This window comes from Ranitomeya variabilis, chromosome 4, assembly GCF_051348905.1.
Source record: "Ranitomeya variabilis isolate aRanVar5 chromosome 4, aRanVar5.hap1, whole genome shotgun sequence".
Lineage (NCBI taxonomy): Eukaryota > Metazoa > Chordata > Amphibia > Anura > Dendrobatidae > Ranitomeya > Ranitomeya variabilis.
Genome location: NC_135235.1, coordinates 467,163,831 through 467,179,523, shown reverse-complemented (window position 1 = coordinate 467,179,523; position 15,693 = coordinate 467,163,831). Strand labels below are relative to the sequence as shown.

Here is a 15,693-nt window from a genome sequence, read left to right as displayed (position 1 = left end):
ATTAAATAAACGACCCTTTGGAAACTTACTGCCCGGAATCAGATCTATTGTACAATCGCAATCTCTGTGCGGAGGTAGTGAACCAAGTTTAGGCTCCTCAAAAACGTCACGATAATCAGATAAAAATTCCGGAATCTCAGAGGGAATAGATGACGAAATGGAAACCAAAGGTACGTCCCCATGAGTCCCCTGACATCCCCAGCTTAACACAGACATTGCTTTCCAGTCAAGGACTGGGTTATGAGATTGCAGCCATGGCAATCCAAGCACCAACACATCATGTAGATTATACAACACAAGGAAGCGAATAATCTCCTGGTGATCCGGATTAATACGCATAGTTACTTGTGTCCAGTATTGTGGTTTATTACTAGCCAATGGCGTGGAGTCAATACCCTTCAGAGGTATAGGAACTTCCAGAGGCTCTAAATTAAACCCACAGCGTTTGGCAAAGGACCAATCCATAAGACTCAAAGCGGCGCCAGAGTCGACATAGGCGTCCGCGGTAATAGACGATAAAGAGCAAATCAGGGTCACAGATAGAATAAACTTGGACTGTAAAGTACCAATTGAAACAGACTTATCAACCTTCTTAGTACGTTTAGAGCATGCTGATATAACATGAGTTGAATCGCCACAATAGAAGCATAACCCATTTTTTCGCCTAAAATTCTGTCGTTCGCTTCTGGACAGAATTCTATCACATTGCATAATCTCTGGCGCCTTCTCAGTAGACACCGCCAAATGGTGCACAGGTTTGCGCTCCCGCAAACGCCGATCAATCTGAATAGCCATTGTCATGGACTCATTCAGACCTGCAGGCACAGGGAACCCCACCATAACATCTTTAATGGCATCAGAGAGACCCTCTCTGAAATTCGCCGCCAGGGCGCACTCATTCCACTGAGTAAGCACAAACCACTTACGAAATTTTTGGCAGTATATTTCAGCCTCATCTTGCCCTTGAGACAGGGCCATCAAGGCTTTTTCAGCCTGAATCTCTAAATGAGGCTCCTCATAAAGCAACCCCAAAGCCAGGAAAAACGCATCCACATTGAGCAACGCAGGATCCCCTGGTGCCAAAGCAAATGCCCAGTCCTGAGGGTCGCCCCGGAGCAAGGAAATTACAATCCTGACCTGCTGTGCAGGATCTCCAGCAGAGCGAGATCTCAGAGACAAAAATAATTTACAATTATGTTTGAAATTCTGGAAGCGAGATCTATCTCCGGAGAAAAATTCAGGCAAAGGTACTCTAGGTTCAGATATAGGAGCATGAATTACAAAATCCTGTAAACTTTGAACCTTCATAGCGAGATTATTCAAACCTGTAGCTAAACTCTGAGGATCCATTTTCATCAGGTGAAATCAGAACCATTCAAGGATTAGAAGGAGAGAGAGACGAAGGCTGCAGTAAGCAGAGATGCTAGTGAATCAACTAATGAGCAAACTCAGGAAAAAAAAAAAAACCTCTGCAGACTTCTTTTCTCTCCTTTCTTCTGCCAATTATTTTAACCCTTGGCCGGCCAAACTATCATGGTTCTCAATGGCAAGAGACCGTAGTAAAGCATACAAAAGGACTAGCTCTTGGAAGATGGGAACTCGAGCTGACTGTGAGCTAAACCTACCGCACAACTAACAGTGGCCGGGTAGCGTGCCTACGTTTTATCCCTAGACGCCCAGCGCCAGCCGGAGAACTGACTGACCCTAGCAGAGGAAAATACAGACCTGGCTTACCTCTAGAGAAATTTTCCCCAAAAGGCAGACAGTAGCCCCCACATATAATGTCGGTGATTTTAGAGGAAATTGACATACGAAGTATGAAGATAGGTTTAGCAAATTGAGGTCCGCTTACTAGATAGTAGGAAGACAGAAAAGGTAACTACACAGTCAGCTGAAAACCCTTTCAAAACACCATCCTGAAATTACTTTAAGACTCTAATATCAACTCATGACACCAGAGTGGCAATTTCAGCTCACAAGAGCTTCCAGCCTCAGAAATATTCAAACACAGAGAACTGGAACAAAAATGCAAAACAAACTTAGGACTACAAGTCCAACTTAGCTGATAGTAGTCTAGGAGCAGGAACATGCAACAGAAAGGCTTCTGGTAACATTGTTGGCCGGCATAGAAATGACTGAGGAGCAAGGCTAAATAGACAACTCCCACATCCTGATGGAAACAGGTGAACAGAGGCGATGAAGCACACAAGTTCAGTACCACCAGTGACCACCGGGGGAGCCCAGAAACCAAATTCACAACAACAAAAGTACGCACGTCCCGAGACAGGGAAGGCCACCAGAAGGACCTAGCCACCAACTCTCTGGTACCAAAAATTCCCGGATGACCTGCCAACGCAGAAGAATGAACCTCCGAGATGACTCTATTGGTCCACTCATCCGGCACAAACAATCTACCAGGCGGACAACGATCAGGCCGATCCACCTGAAACTCTTGTAAAGCACGTCGCAGGTCTGGGAAGACAGCAGACAATATCACCCCATCCTTAAGTATACCCGTAGGTTTAGAATCACCAGGGGAATCAGGTTCAAAACTCCTAGAAAGGGCATCCGCCTTCACATTCTTAGTACCTGGCAGATACGAAACCACAAAATTAAACCGGGAGAAAAACAACGACCAGCGCGCCTGTCTAGGATTCAGACGTCTGGCCGACTCAAGATAAATCAAATTTTTGTGATCAGTCAAGACCACCACCTGATGTTTAGCACCCTCAAGCCAATGACGCCACTCCTCGAATGCCCACTTCATCGCCAAAAGCTCCCGATTACCGACGTCATAATTTCGCTCGGTGGGCGAAAATTTTCGAGAAAAGAACGCACAAGGTCTCATCACTGAACAATCTGAACTTTTCTGCGACAAGACCGCCCCCGCTCCGATCTCGGAAGCATCAACTTCCACCTGAAAAGGAAGAGAAACATCAGGCTGGCACAACACCGGAGCAGAAGAAAAACGGCGCTTAAGCTCCCGAAAGGCCTCCACAGCAGCAGGAGACCAATCTGCAACATCAGCACCCTTTTTAGTCAAATCAGTCAAAGGCCTGACAACGCTAGAAAAACCAGTTATGAATCGACGATAAAAGTTAGCAAAGCCCAAAAATTTCTGAAGGCCCTTAAGAGAAGTCGGTTGCGTCCAGTCACAAATAGCCCGAACCTTCACAGGATCCATCTCAATAGAAGAGGGGGAAAAAATGTACCCCAAAAAAGAAATCTTCTGAACCCCAAAAACACACTTTGAACCTTTAACAAACAGAGAATTGGTCCGCAAAACCTGAAAAACCCTCCTAACTTGTTGAACATGAGATTCCCAGTCATCCGAAAAAATCAAGATATCGTCCAAATACACAATCATAAATTTATCCAGATATTCACGGAAAATATTGTGCATAAAAGACAAAGACCGAAGGGGCATTTGACAGACCAAAAGGCATCACCAAATACTCAAAATGGCCCTTGGGCGTATTAAATGCGGTTTTCCACTCATCCCCCTGCTTAATTCGCACCAAATTATACGCACCGCGAAGATCAATCTTAGAGAACCACTTCGCCCCCTCAATGCGAGCAAATAAATCTGTCAGCAATGGCAAAGGATACTGATACTTGACTGTGATCTTATTCAAGAGTCTATAATCAATACAAGGTCTCAAAGAACCATCGCTTTTAGCTACGAAAAAGAACCCCGCTCCAAGAGGAGACGAAGAAGGACGAATATGTCCCTTTTCCAAGGACTCCCTAATATACTCTCGCATGGCAGCATGTTCAGGTACAGACAGATTGAATAGACGACCCTTAGGAAATTTACTGCCAGGGATCAAATCTATGGCGCAATCGCAATCTCTGTGAGGAGGAAGAGAATTAAGAGTAGATTCCTCAAAAACCTCACGATAATCAGACAAAAACTCAGGAATTTCAGAGGGAATAGATGAAGCAATGGAGACCAAAGATGTGTCCCCATGATTTCCCTGACATCCCCAGCTTAGTACAGACATTGTTTTCCAGTCAAGGACTGGGTTATGAGTTTGCAACCATGGCAATCCCAGCACCAACACATCATGTAGATTATACAGTACAAGGAAGCGAATCACCTCTTGATGGTCTGGAGTCATACGCATAGTCACTTGTGTCCAGTATTGTGGTTTATTACTAGCCAATGGTGTAGAATCAATACCCTTTAAAGGTATAGGAACTTCCAGAGGCTCTAGATCAAACCCACAGCGCCTGGCAAAGGACCAATCCATAAGACTCAAAGCGGCGCCAGAATCCACATACGCATCCGCAACAATAGAAGATAACGAACAAATTAGAGTTACAGACAAAATAAACTTGGACTGCAAAGTGCCAATAGCAGAGGATTTATCAACTTTCTTTGTTCGTTTAGAGCATGCTGATATAACATGAGTAGAATTTCCACAATAGAAGCACAAATGATTTTTGCGCCTATAAATCTGTCGTTCGCTTCTGGACAGAAAGCTATCACATTGCATACTCTGTGGTGCCTCTTCAGAAGACACCGCCAACTGGTGCACAGGTTTGCGTTCCCGTAAACGCCGATCAATCTGAATTGCCATTGTCATGGACTCATTCAGACCAGTAGGCGCAGGAAACCCCACCATGACGTCTTTTACAGCATCAGAGAGACCTTCTCTGAAAATTGCCGCCAGAGCGCACTCATTCCACTGAGTAAGCACAGACCATTTTCGAAATTTTTGGCAATATATTTCGGCTTCATCTTGCCCCTGAGAGAGGGCTATTAGGGCTTTCTCAGCCTGAATCTCCAAATTTGGTTCCTCATAAAGCAACCCCAAAGCCAGAAAAAACGCATCCACATTGAGCAACGCAGGATCCCCTGGTGTCAATGAAAATGCCCAATTTTGGGGGTCACCCCGCAGTAAAGAAATAACAATTTTTACTTGCTGGGCAGGATCTCCAGCAGAATGAGATCTCAGCGAAAGAAACAATTTACAATTGTATTTAAAATTTAGAAAACAAGATCGATCTCCAGAAAAAAACTCCGGTATAGGAATTTTAAGTTCAGACCGAGGAGCATGTAATAAAAAATCTTGTATATTCTGAACTTTAGAGGCAAGATTATTCAAATTGGTAGCCAGACTCTGGGGATCCATATTTCAACAGATAAAGTCTGAGCCATTCAGGGGTTAAGAGGAGAGGAAAACAGGAGACTGCAATTAGAGCTGGAGTGCAACTTCAGAGGAAGGAAAAAAAAAAAAAAAAAAAAAGGTTTCACACAGTTCCTTTTCTCTCCTGCTTCAGCCTATAGATTAAACATTTGGGCTGGCCATACTGTTATGGTTTCCAATGGCAAGGAAACATCAGAAGCATAGAATAAACGGACAAGCTCTCGGGTGATGGAAACTAGAGCTGACCGCGATGCTAAACCTACACACCACACTAGAAGTAGCCAGGGGGCATTCCTGCGTTGTCTCTAGATGCCGCGCGCCAGCCGGAGAACTAACTACCCCTGGTAGAAGAAAACACAGTCCTGGCTTGCCTCCAGAGAATGTCCCCACAGGAGATAGCAGCCCCCCACATATAATAACGGTGAGAGCAGATGAAAAGACACACGTAGTATGAAAGCAGATTTAGCACAGAGAGGCCCGCTAACTAAATAGCAGAAAGATACAACAGAGGACTTCGCGGTCAGCTGCAAAACCCTTCAAAACACCATCCTGAAATTACCTTAACTCATGTGACAACTCATGACACCGGAGTGGTAATTTCAGCCCAACAAGAGCTTCCAGCTGCAGAGATTCACATAAGTGCAAACTGGACAAAACATACAAAAATAGACTTAAGGACTAAAGTGTCCAACTTAGCTGAGCAGAAAACTGGGAGCAGGAACATGCAACAGAATCACTCTGGATACATTGATGGCCAGCATTAGAATGACTGAGGAGCAAGGTTAAATAGGATACTCCCACATCCTGATAGGAACAGGTGAACTGAGAAGGCAAAGCTTGCAGGACACCAGTACCACAAGAGACCACCGGGGGAGCCCACTAACCGAATCACAACAGATCCCATAGTGGCCTCATGGTGTGCCGGTATTAGCGGCTGCGTGGTATGCCGCTATTAACGGTATACCACTGGCTGGGGGCCCCTGGAGGAGTGAGGGTACTAGGCAGATGCCAAGTCTGCCTACCCCTAATGCTGACCATGGATCTATGAGAGATTTATGGCACCTCTGTAACAGTGGTAATGTGAGGGGATGTGTCATTACACCATGTACTGTTCAGGGTGTATGAAAGCTTAGTGATGTCCCCTGTAGGAGCGATAATGGCGGCCATTTTGATTGTCATCCTTTATTTCCAGATACAGATCACTAGGAAATGACACAAAAGCTGTTACTATCACATCTCTTGCTGTGGACGCCTCTCTGCAGGGGATTCTCCTTCTTCCTTAATCTTTTCTGGAGGATCTAATCAGACTGGCTGTCTATGATATGGGGGTCTGGTATAGGAAACCCATTCTTCTCTGTCCTGTTAGGAAGTTCTGAGGTAATAGAGGATGGAGCGGCTCAGTGTTCTCATTTATTAGCGGAAATGGAGAAAGGCCCCAGAGTCTCCTGCTCTGGACCTGACACTCCCAGGAATCAGAGCAATTACCTGATTTATCCCCATTGGATATAACGATATTGGGGCTCATCCAGCTTTATCTCATGTGTGACATTGATCCCCAAACTCCAGTCCTCACGGCCCCAACACATCATGGTGTCAGAATTTCCTTCATTTTGCACTGAGGATGGAATTATTATCGAGGCCTCAGAAGCTGCCGCAGGTTCTCTCCCCCGAGAAATACAAAGGAAATCCTGACACCATGATGTGTTGGGGCCGTGAAGCCTGGAGCGTGGGGGACACTGCTGTATGTGCCCACCAGACATAGGGGGCAGTATAATAATGACTACATGGCCGAGCAATGGAGTAAAGACAACACAAAGGTATAGGGGTAAAAAGAAGATTTTATTTATAGATGAGGTTATTATATATTATATATCATGCATATGTGTAAATTATTCATCTATCAGACTAAATCTATCTATGGGCCGTATTGGTCCAGAGGAAGGCGAAAACCCCCTGTGAGGAATCGGCCAATTATCCTCATATTAGGGGGGAAAATTCCTTCCTGACCCCAAATATGGCGATCAGAATGAATCCCAGGATCAAGGGTTCATAGCTAATGTGTATACGTAAGTTTAATGTAAAAAATATATATTATTTAAAATTATTATTATATTATTATTATATAAATGTTTATTATATAAAAATATAAAAGTAATTTCTATTTTTCAGCTAATTTACATTTATATTTGTGTCGACTATATTATTGTAAATCCAAAATATTATATTATTATTTTACATAAATTATATATTTTTTATTATAAACATAAGAAGCTACTTATTTATTCTATTTTACTAAACCTATCTATGGGCCTTGTTGGTCCAGAGGAAGGCGAAAACCCCCTGTGAGGAATCGGCCAATTATCCTCATATCAGGGGGGAAAATTCCTTCCTGACCCCAAATAAAGTATGGCGGTCAGAATAAATCCCAGGATCAAGGGCTGATAATGAACCGATGAGATTAAAGTAAAAAAAATGTGTTGTATTATTTTTTTCCTACTAATCTGGTAGCATGTTTGGACTAATTTATGTCTATATTTGGTTAGGAAACATTTTTTCAACTAATAATATTTTATTTTGTATCTTTTTTATGCTCTAAAAGTGTGCACTTACTTATTAACCTATGACACTAAATGTATGTATCAACCGTGTTGATCCAGAGGAAGGCGAAAACCCCCTCTGAGGAATCGGCCAATTATCCTCATATCAGGGGGAAAAATTCCTTCCTGACCCCAAATATGGCGATCAGAATGAATCCCAAGATCAAAGGCTGATACCTAACCTGTGTAATGTACCTAACCTGTGTAATATACCTGTCATGTAAAATAATATATGTTTCTTTACTTGGACTAGTTATTATTTATAGGAACTATTTTTTCTTTTAAAGTAAGAACATTTTATTTTATTATAACTTTTTTTGTGCTACTAGTGTGTGATTCTACTTATTAATCTATTATACTAAACCTATTTAAGGCCGTGTAGATCCAGAGGAAGGCGAAAACCCCCTATGAAGAATGGGCCAATTGTCCTCATATTAGGGGGAAAAATTCCTTCCTGACCCCACATATGGCGATCAGATTAAATCTCAGGATCAGAAGCCGATCTATGTCCTACATCTATGTGCTGATATGTACTCTGTGCTATGTGTGTGCCTGTACTGATGATGTAGTGTGGGGACCTGCACTGACCATGTAGTGTGGGTGATGTGTGATGGGTGCGATACTTACCAGGCCTGTGCTAAGGTGAGTTCAGGGATAATGGTCGCTCCTCACATGCTGCTGCTCAGCGGCCCCAGGACTGAAAGGTGCGACTATTGTTCCTGAACTCACCAGATGGAAACTTAGCACAGGCCGCTCCTGGGGTAGAAGATCTTCGGGCTGGAGGGATGTTAGATGCCAGCCCAGGAGGTCAAGGGTCTGGGGCAGTAATGGCAGTGGTCCGGCATGAAGATGGTATAGAGAGAGATGATGTTGAAGGGCAGCCGAGGTGACGTACAGCAGCAGAGACGTGAGGCACGGGTCAGGAGGCATGAAGTTCTGGGCAGTTGGCACGGGCTCATCCTGCAAGACATAAGAGGAAGACAGGAAATCTATCTACTGGATCTTATGTTATATTAGGGGAATGGTCTTTATAATGAACCATTCTGCTATATAACATCAGATACAATGTACTGACATAATAGGTGTCCTGTGTGTACATCGGTCACTCACCAGATGGTCGTGAATTCTTTCACAGTCCAGATCTTTTCATCCACCTAAGAAAAATAGAAACATAAAGTCACTGTCAGAAAAAGTGAAAAAAGGTAAGATCGATGATGATGATTACCACAATGAGAGAACAGCACCTGATGAGTGTTATCCCCAGAGGAGGAGATACTTACCGGGTCCAGCTTGGTGACACGTACGTAAATCAATCCGGCCACGGGGTGAAGGACTGTGTGCTCCGGCCACTGCAGATGGTGGTTCTCCAGAACTGGCCTGAATGGTGTAAATGGTGGCTCTACTCTCCTTTCCTCCAGATCCTCCCAGCCGATGGTGGTAAAGAATGGATGCTCTCTGATATTCCCGCTCACACCCAGGCGTGTTTGAGGGTCTTTGCGCAGCAGCTTCTTGATGACATGTTTCACGTCAGCATCAAGCCAAGTTGGAAATTTTGGCTTCTTGTTGATGATGGATTTGAAAGCCATTTGCTTGACGGGGCCGTTGTAAAATGGATATCGCCCTGCTGCCATCCTGGACACCACAATCCCCAGGCTCCACCAGCATACCTCCCAACTTTTGAAGATGGGAAAGAGGGACAAAGTTTGCGGCGCGCTTTGCGCGCCGCGGCAAATTTTAGGCCACGCCTCTGACCACACCCATTCATAATTAGTCACACCCATATCCACATCCCAACCACACCCATTTAGCACTGCCGATCACACTGTTTCATATACAATAATTATAAACAAAAAAATATGGCCACACAGTGCCCCATACTGTATAATGGCCACACATGATGCTCCATACTGTACGATGACCACACATGACGCTCCATAATATATAATGACCACACATGACGCTCCATAATATATAATGAACACACATGACGCTCCATAATATATAATGAACACACATGATGCTCCATACTGTATGACCGCACATGATGCTCCATAGTGTATAATGACCGCACATGATGCTCCAGACTGTATAATGACCGCACATGATGCTCCATACTGTATAATGAACACACATGATGCTCCATACTGTATGACCGCACATGATGCTCCATAGTGTATAATGACCGCACATGATGCTCCATACTGTATGACCGCACATGATGCTCCATACTGTATAATGACCGCACATGATGCTCCATACTGTATGACCGCAAATGATGCTCCATACTGTATAATGACCGCACATGATGCTCCAGACTGTATAATGACCGCACATGATGCTCCAGACTGTATAATGACCGCACATGATGCTCCAGACTGTATAATGACCGCACATGATGCTCCAGACTGTATAATGACCGCACATGATGCTCCATACTGTATAATGACCGCACATGATGCTCCAGACTGTATAGTGACCGCACATGATGCTCCAGACTGTATAATGACCGCACATGATGCTCCATACTGTATAATGACCGCACATGATGCTCCAGACTGTATAATGACCGCACATGATGCTCCAGACTGTATAATGACCGCACATGATGCTCCAGACTGTATAATGACCGCACATGATGCTCCAGACTGTATAATGACCGCACATGATGCTCCAGACTGTATAATGACCGCACATGATGCTCCAGACTGTATAATGACCGCACATGATGCTCCAGACTGTATAATGGCCGCACATGATGCTCCATACTGTATAATGGCCGCACATGATGCTCCATACTGTATAATGGCCGCACATGATGCTCCATACTGTATAATGGCCGCACATGATGCTCCATACTGTATAATGGCCACACATGATGCTCCATACTGTATAATGACCGCACATGATGCTCCATACTGTCTAATGACCGCACATGATGCTCCATACTGTATAATGACCGCACATGATGCTCCATATTGTATAATGACCACACATGATGCTCCATACTGTATAATGACCGCACATGATGCTCCATACTGTATAATGGCCACACATGATGCTCCATACTGTATAATGACCGCACATGATGCTCCATACTGTATAATGACCGCACATGATGCTCCATACTGTATAATGGCCGCACATGATGCTCCATACTGTCTAATGACCGCACATGATGCTCCATACTGTATAATGACCGCACATGATGCTCCATATTGTATAATGACCACACATGATGCTCCATACTGTATAATGACACACAGGCACGCAGCTCACACACAGGCACGCAGCTCACACACGCACGCAGCTCACACACGCACGCAGCTCACAAACACATGCAGCTTTGACACAAATGCATCACACACGCAGCCATCACACACACACGCAGCCATCACACATACACACGCAGCCATCACACACACACACACACGCACACACACACGCAGCCATCACACACACATGCAGCCATCACACACACACGCAGACATCACACACACACGCAGCCATCACACACACACACGCAGCCATCACACACACGCAGCCATCACACACACGCAGCCATCACACACACACACGCAGCCATCACACACACACACGCAGCCATCACACACACACACGCAGCCATCACACACACACACACACACACACACACGCAGCCATCACACACACACACGCAGCCATCACACACACACACGCAGCCATCACACACACACAGCCATCACACACACGCAGCCATCACACACACACACGCAGCCATCACACACACGCAGCCATCACACACACGCAGCCATCACACACACGCAGCCATCACACACACACAGCCATCACACACACACAGCCATCACACACACACACGCAGCCATCACACACACACACGCAGCCATCACACACACACACACGCAGCCATCACACACACACAGCCATCACACACACACACGCAGCCATCACACACACACGCAGCCATCACACACACACGCAGCCATCACACACACACACACGCAGCCATCACACACATCACACACACACAATCTCCTCTGTGATGCAGGGGCGGCTGATGTCCATGTGCAGCTCTCTGCTGAAGTCTTCAGTCTCCTGCTCACAGCTCTGCACTATCCCGGCACCTCCCCCGTCTCTCCTTCTCTGCCGGGATAGCAGCTAAGAGCAGAAGCCGGAGCTCCGTGCACACACAGCCAGAGGGAGTGAATCGCTGACCTTTCTTCTTGATTGCTGCAGGCTCTCTCCTTCAGCGTGGCAGCGCCGCACAGGGGGCGGGAGGGGGGGGGGTGTTGCGCGGGCGGTCAGGAGGCAGCTTTTATAAAAAAAAAACAGGCTGGCTCTCTCTACGTCCCGGAAGTGGGCGGGGCTTCACCGGCGGCCGCAAATTCGGGATTTTAAATGCCCGAAGCGGGACAGCGGGACCCCGGTGCCAAAGCGGGACTGTCACGCTGAAATCGGGACGGTTGGGAGGTATGCCACCAGTCCACTGCTGCGCCATACCGTTTTCTACGATGCACCTCAGGGGCCATGTAATGGAAAGTGCCCGTCACTCCAGAGATGTTTTTGGAGGAGGAGACGCCATCTTGGGCAAGCCCAAGGTCGATGATACGGATGTGGCCATCTGCATCCAACATGATGTTATCCGGCTTTATGTCACTGCAATGAAAGAAGAAAACAAAATAAGAAATCTGTCCAGTGATACAAGAGATGGAAAATTGTTCACTACAACATACGGCAGAATAGGCGGCAGGACACCAGGGAAGCCGGGGGCCATATCTACAGCTTGTAAAGGGGACTGAGAAAAGGAGGAAAGTTCTGCTTACCGGTGGACGATGTTGTGTCCGTGGAGGAACTGGAGGCCACTTACCATCTCTGCTGTGTAAAATCTGATGGAGAGAACAGAGTGCAGAATCAATGTCATGAAATCCTTCTCTGACAATCCCCAAATACCATGGCACCCCACCTCCTGCTTTCCGCACCCTAAATATATGCCCTGCCAGTGCTCCCCTAGCTGCACCCCAACCTCAGGTTTTTTCCCTTTCTCTTAGTTCTCTTTTAGGTACATTCTCTGCTTTCTCACCTCACATTGCCGATGTTCAGGCAGCCGCACATCCTGATCAAATCCTCCACGCTGCCACCGGACAGGTACTCCATGATGAAATATGCCCTGTGCTGAGACTGGTGTGCGGCATAGAGGTGGCACAGGAATGGGCAGTGTCTGACCGCCAGGAGTATCCGCCGCTCTCTCAAGATGGTGTCCTCGTTGTCCCTTTTGGTGATCATTTTGATGGCCACGTTGATGTTACTGCCGGGGACAGATGCCAGGACCACCTGAAAAACACAAATGGAGAATACTTAGAAGGTGTCTGCAGGGGTGGAAGGATCTGGATTTTATAGTCCACAAGGCGCATGAGAAAACTGAGTGATCGCTCAGTCTGCTAGTGACCAGGACCATATAGAGGAGCAGATCTATCTGTCAGAACAATGCACTGCCTGCTCCATGGATGGGCTATGGAGAGGTCTTAATAAATATTCGTCATTTTAATATTTAGTTCATAAAACAATAATACACATGAAAATATTTAACTTTGTAATACATTTTATCAGCCAAATCGGCTTCTTTCTCAGCCAGGACTGATTTTTTATTTTCAAAATTCTATGTACCTGGGTAAACTCTGTATTTAGTGAAGACAGATTGTTACATTACTGAGGGGAGATGACAGTTGGTGCTGATAATATTCTATTCAGAAGGGAGGGGGGAGGAGGAGGGAGGAGTTTTACATTTAGCCCCTCCTCTCCACTACATAGAATATTATCAGCACCAACTGTCATCTCCTCTCAGTAATGTAACAATCTGTCTTCACTAAATACAGAGTTTACCCAGAAATTGAGAATATGGAATATGAAAAATCAGTCTTGGTGGAGAAAGAAGATTTATCTGATTAGAATTATTACAAAGCTGCTTATTTTCATGTTTGCTATAGATTTATGAAATAAAAATTAAAATGACGATGACTTTTTAAAGGGTTTTCCTCTGTTATTGTAGCGCCCCCACTGCCGCAGGGCCGAGGGGTACCCGGTACCGGGCCTCTGAGTCTCTGCTCTGGGGTTGTCACGGTGGCTAGACCCGGTCCGTGACCCTGCTGAGGGGCGTACAGTAATAGATGTGGATGGTGGTGGTGGTGCGGTGTAATGCCGGTCACAGTAAATAACAAGGACACAAGGTTGCAGTCTCTTTACCTCTTTACTGAAGGCTTCTGGGTCCCCAGTCCGGAATACGGTTAACCGGGCTGCGCAAGTCCGGCCGGTCCGATGGCACCTCCAGAGTTCCCGTTGCAGGTGGAAATCTGTGCCTTCCTTCTAGCGCTTGTGTGTTGTGGTCCTCCCCTGCTGTGCTTACGGGATAGTACCCCACAACTGTTGTGTCTGTTCCTCGTGTTCCCTCACAACAACTCGATTCTGATGTTCTTCTTCTTCTCGCCCCCCCAGATCTTATGGTAGGACGCACCCGTATGACGGGAAGGCTCGGAGCTCTTCCGGGACCCTAGAGTCGCCCCTCTCCAAAGGTTGCCCCCTATGTCTGCGTAGGTGATGTAGGTGAGACAGCCAGCCTATAGCTCTCTGTCCTGCAGTTGGTTTGAAGTAATGCTTAGAGCTCTGTATTTCCTCGGCGTTCCGGCCACCGGTTATTTACGCCTCAGAAGGATGTTGCCTCGGTCTAACAGCACGACTCCTACTGGTATTTCTCCCTGTTGCGTTGATCTCGTTTCTCACTCAGCACAATAAATCTCGCTTCTTGTCCTTTCTTAGGGCACCGCCGCTATGAAGTGCAAGCGCGGTCCCGTAGCTTTCTCTCTGATTGCCAGGCCTCTGTCAGGATCCCACCCCTGACAGGGACCCTACCGAATCTTCCCCTACAACACCCTCTGCCACAAGGTGTTGCCTGGTTCCAACCCAGTCAGCTTTCTGTCTAACTTCCTGCCTAACCCCCAGTTTTACCAGACTGTGAGGAGTGGCCTAATGAATAGTACCCTTAGCTCCCCCTGGAGGCCAGACTGTGAAATGTATTGGTGTATGTGATACCTGGTCAGATGAACTCCTTCAGTGCCATCAGACGTACCATAGCCCCCCTTAGCGGTGGAGCCATAGTACTGCAACGACCAGGACTCTGGGGCGCTGCACTACCATATGGAAATAAACAGAGTAAGCATTAGTAGAGGCATTGAGTTGGCATTAGTATGGTCCAAATATCATTGATTATATAGATTTAATAAAAACACAGAAACAAATGTATGTACAATATGGCAGCCTGATAGGAGAAAAAAATATTGTCCCCTGCCCTCTACAGCTGTGACCCCTGAGATGAACCCTCCAGTATAGAAGAATACCAGGTTATAGCAGCACTAGCCCTAACTATGGTGATGTCTTATACCTCATCTCACAGAAGGACACTACAATGAGCAATAACAAAGCAAGACATGGCTGATAACAGAGAACAATACATGGGGATATATGAAAAATCTCAGATTTCAAATAAATAACAAATATGTAGGCCTTACTTTGCCAAAGGCGCCTCTACCTAGGAACTGGTGGATGTTGAAGCGGCTGATGTTAAGCCTGGCATAGGGGCCGGATGATCCAGGGTCTCCGCTGCATCCAGGTGTTGGCTCCTCCAATCCGCTGTTGTCTCGTCTCCTTTTCTTCTTTAATCCGGTCACGCTGTCCTCTTCCCTCTTCCTCTTCTCCTCGCTCCTCTTCTCCTCGCTGCTCTTCTCGCTCTCTTCTCCTCGTCCAGTAGTCGCCATTCTCCGTAATCTCTTCCCGCCTGTAGACCTCAGTCCAATCACTTCAGCCGACAGTTGAAAGCAAATGGCAGTTGGTCGTGTGCAGGTGACCAGAGGTCAGAGGTGACGGAACCCTCAGGTGGCTCCTGCCAGGCAGCGGCT

At 46.1% G+C, this 15,693-nt stretch overlaps 1 long non-coding RNA gene across 1 annotated transcript; it reads right to left on the bottom strand.

The window, feature by feature from the left end:
* Positions 1-8,214: 8,214 nt before the first annotated feature.
* On the bottom strand, positions 8,215-9,064 carry LOC143769030 (uncharacterized). The gene is made up of 3 exons (XR_013214171.1): positions 9,031-9,064; positions 8,861-8,904; positions 8,215-8,710 (listed from the first exon to the last, which is right to left on the bottom strand). It is a non-coding gene; the product is annotated as an uncharacterized LOC143769030 (long non-coding RNA).
* Positions 9,065-15,693: the final 6,629 nt, after the last annotated feature.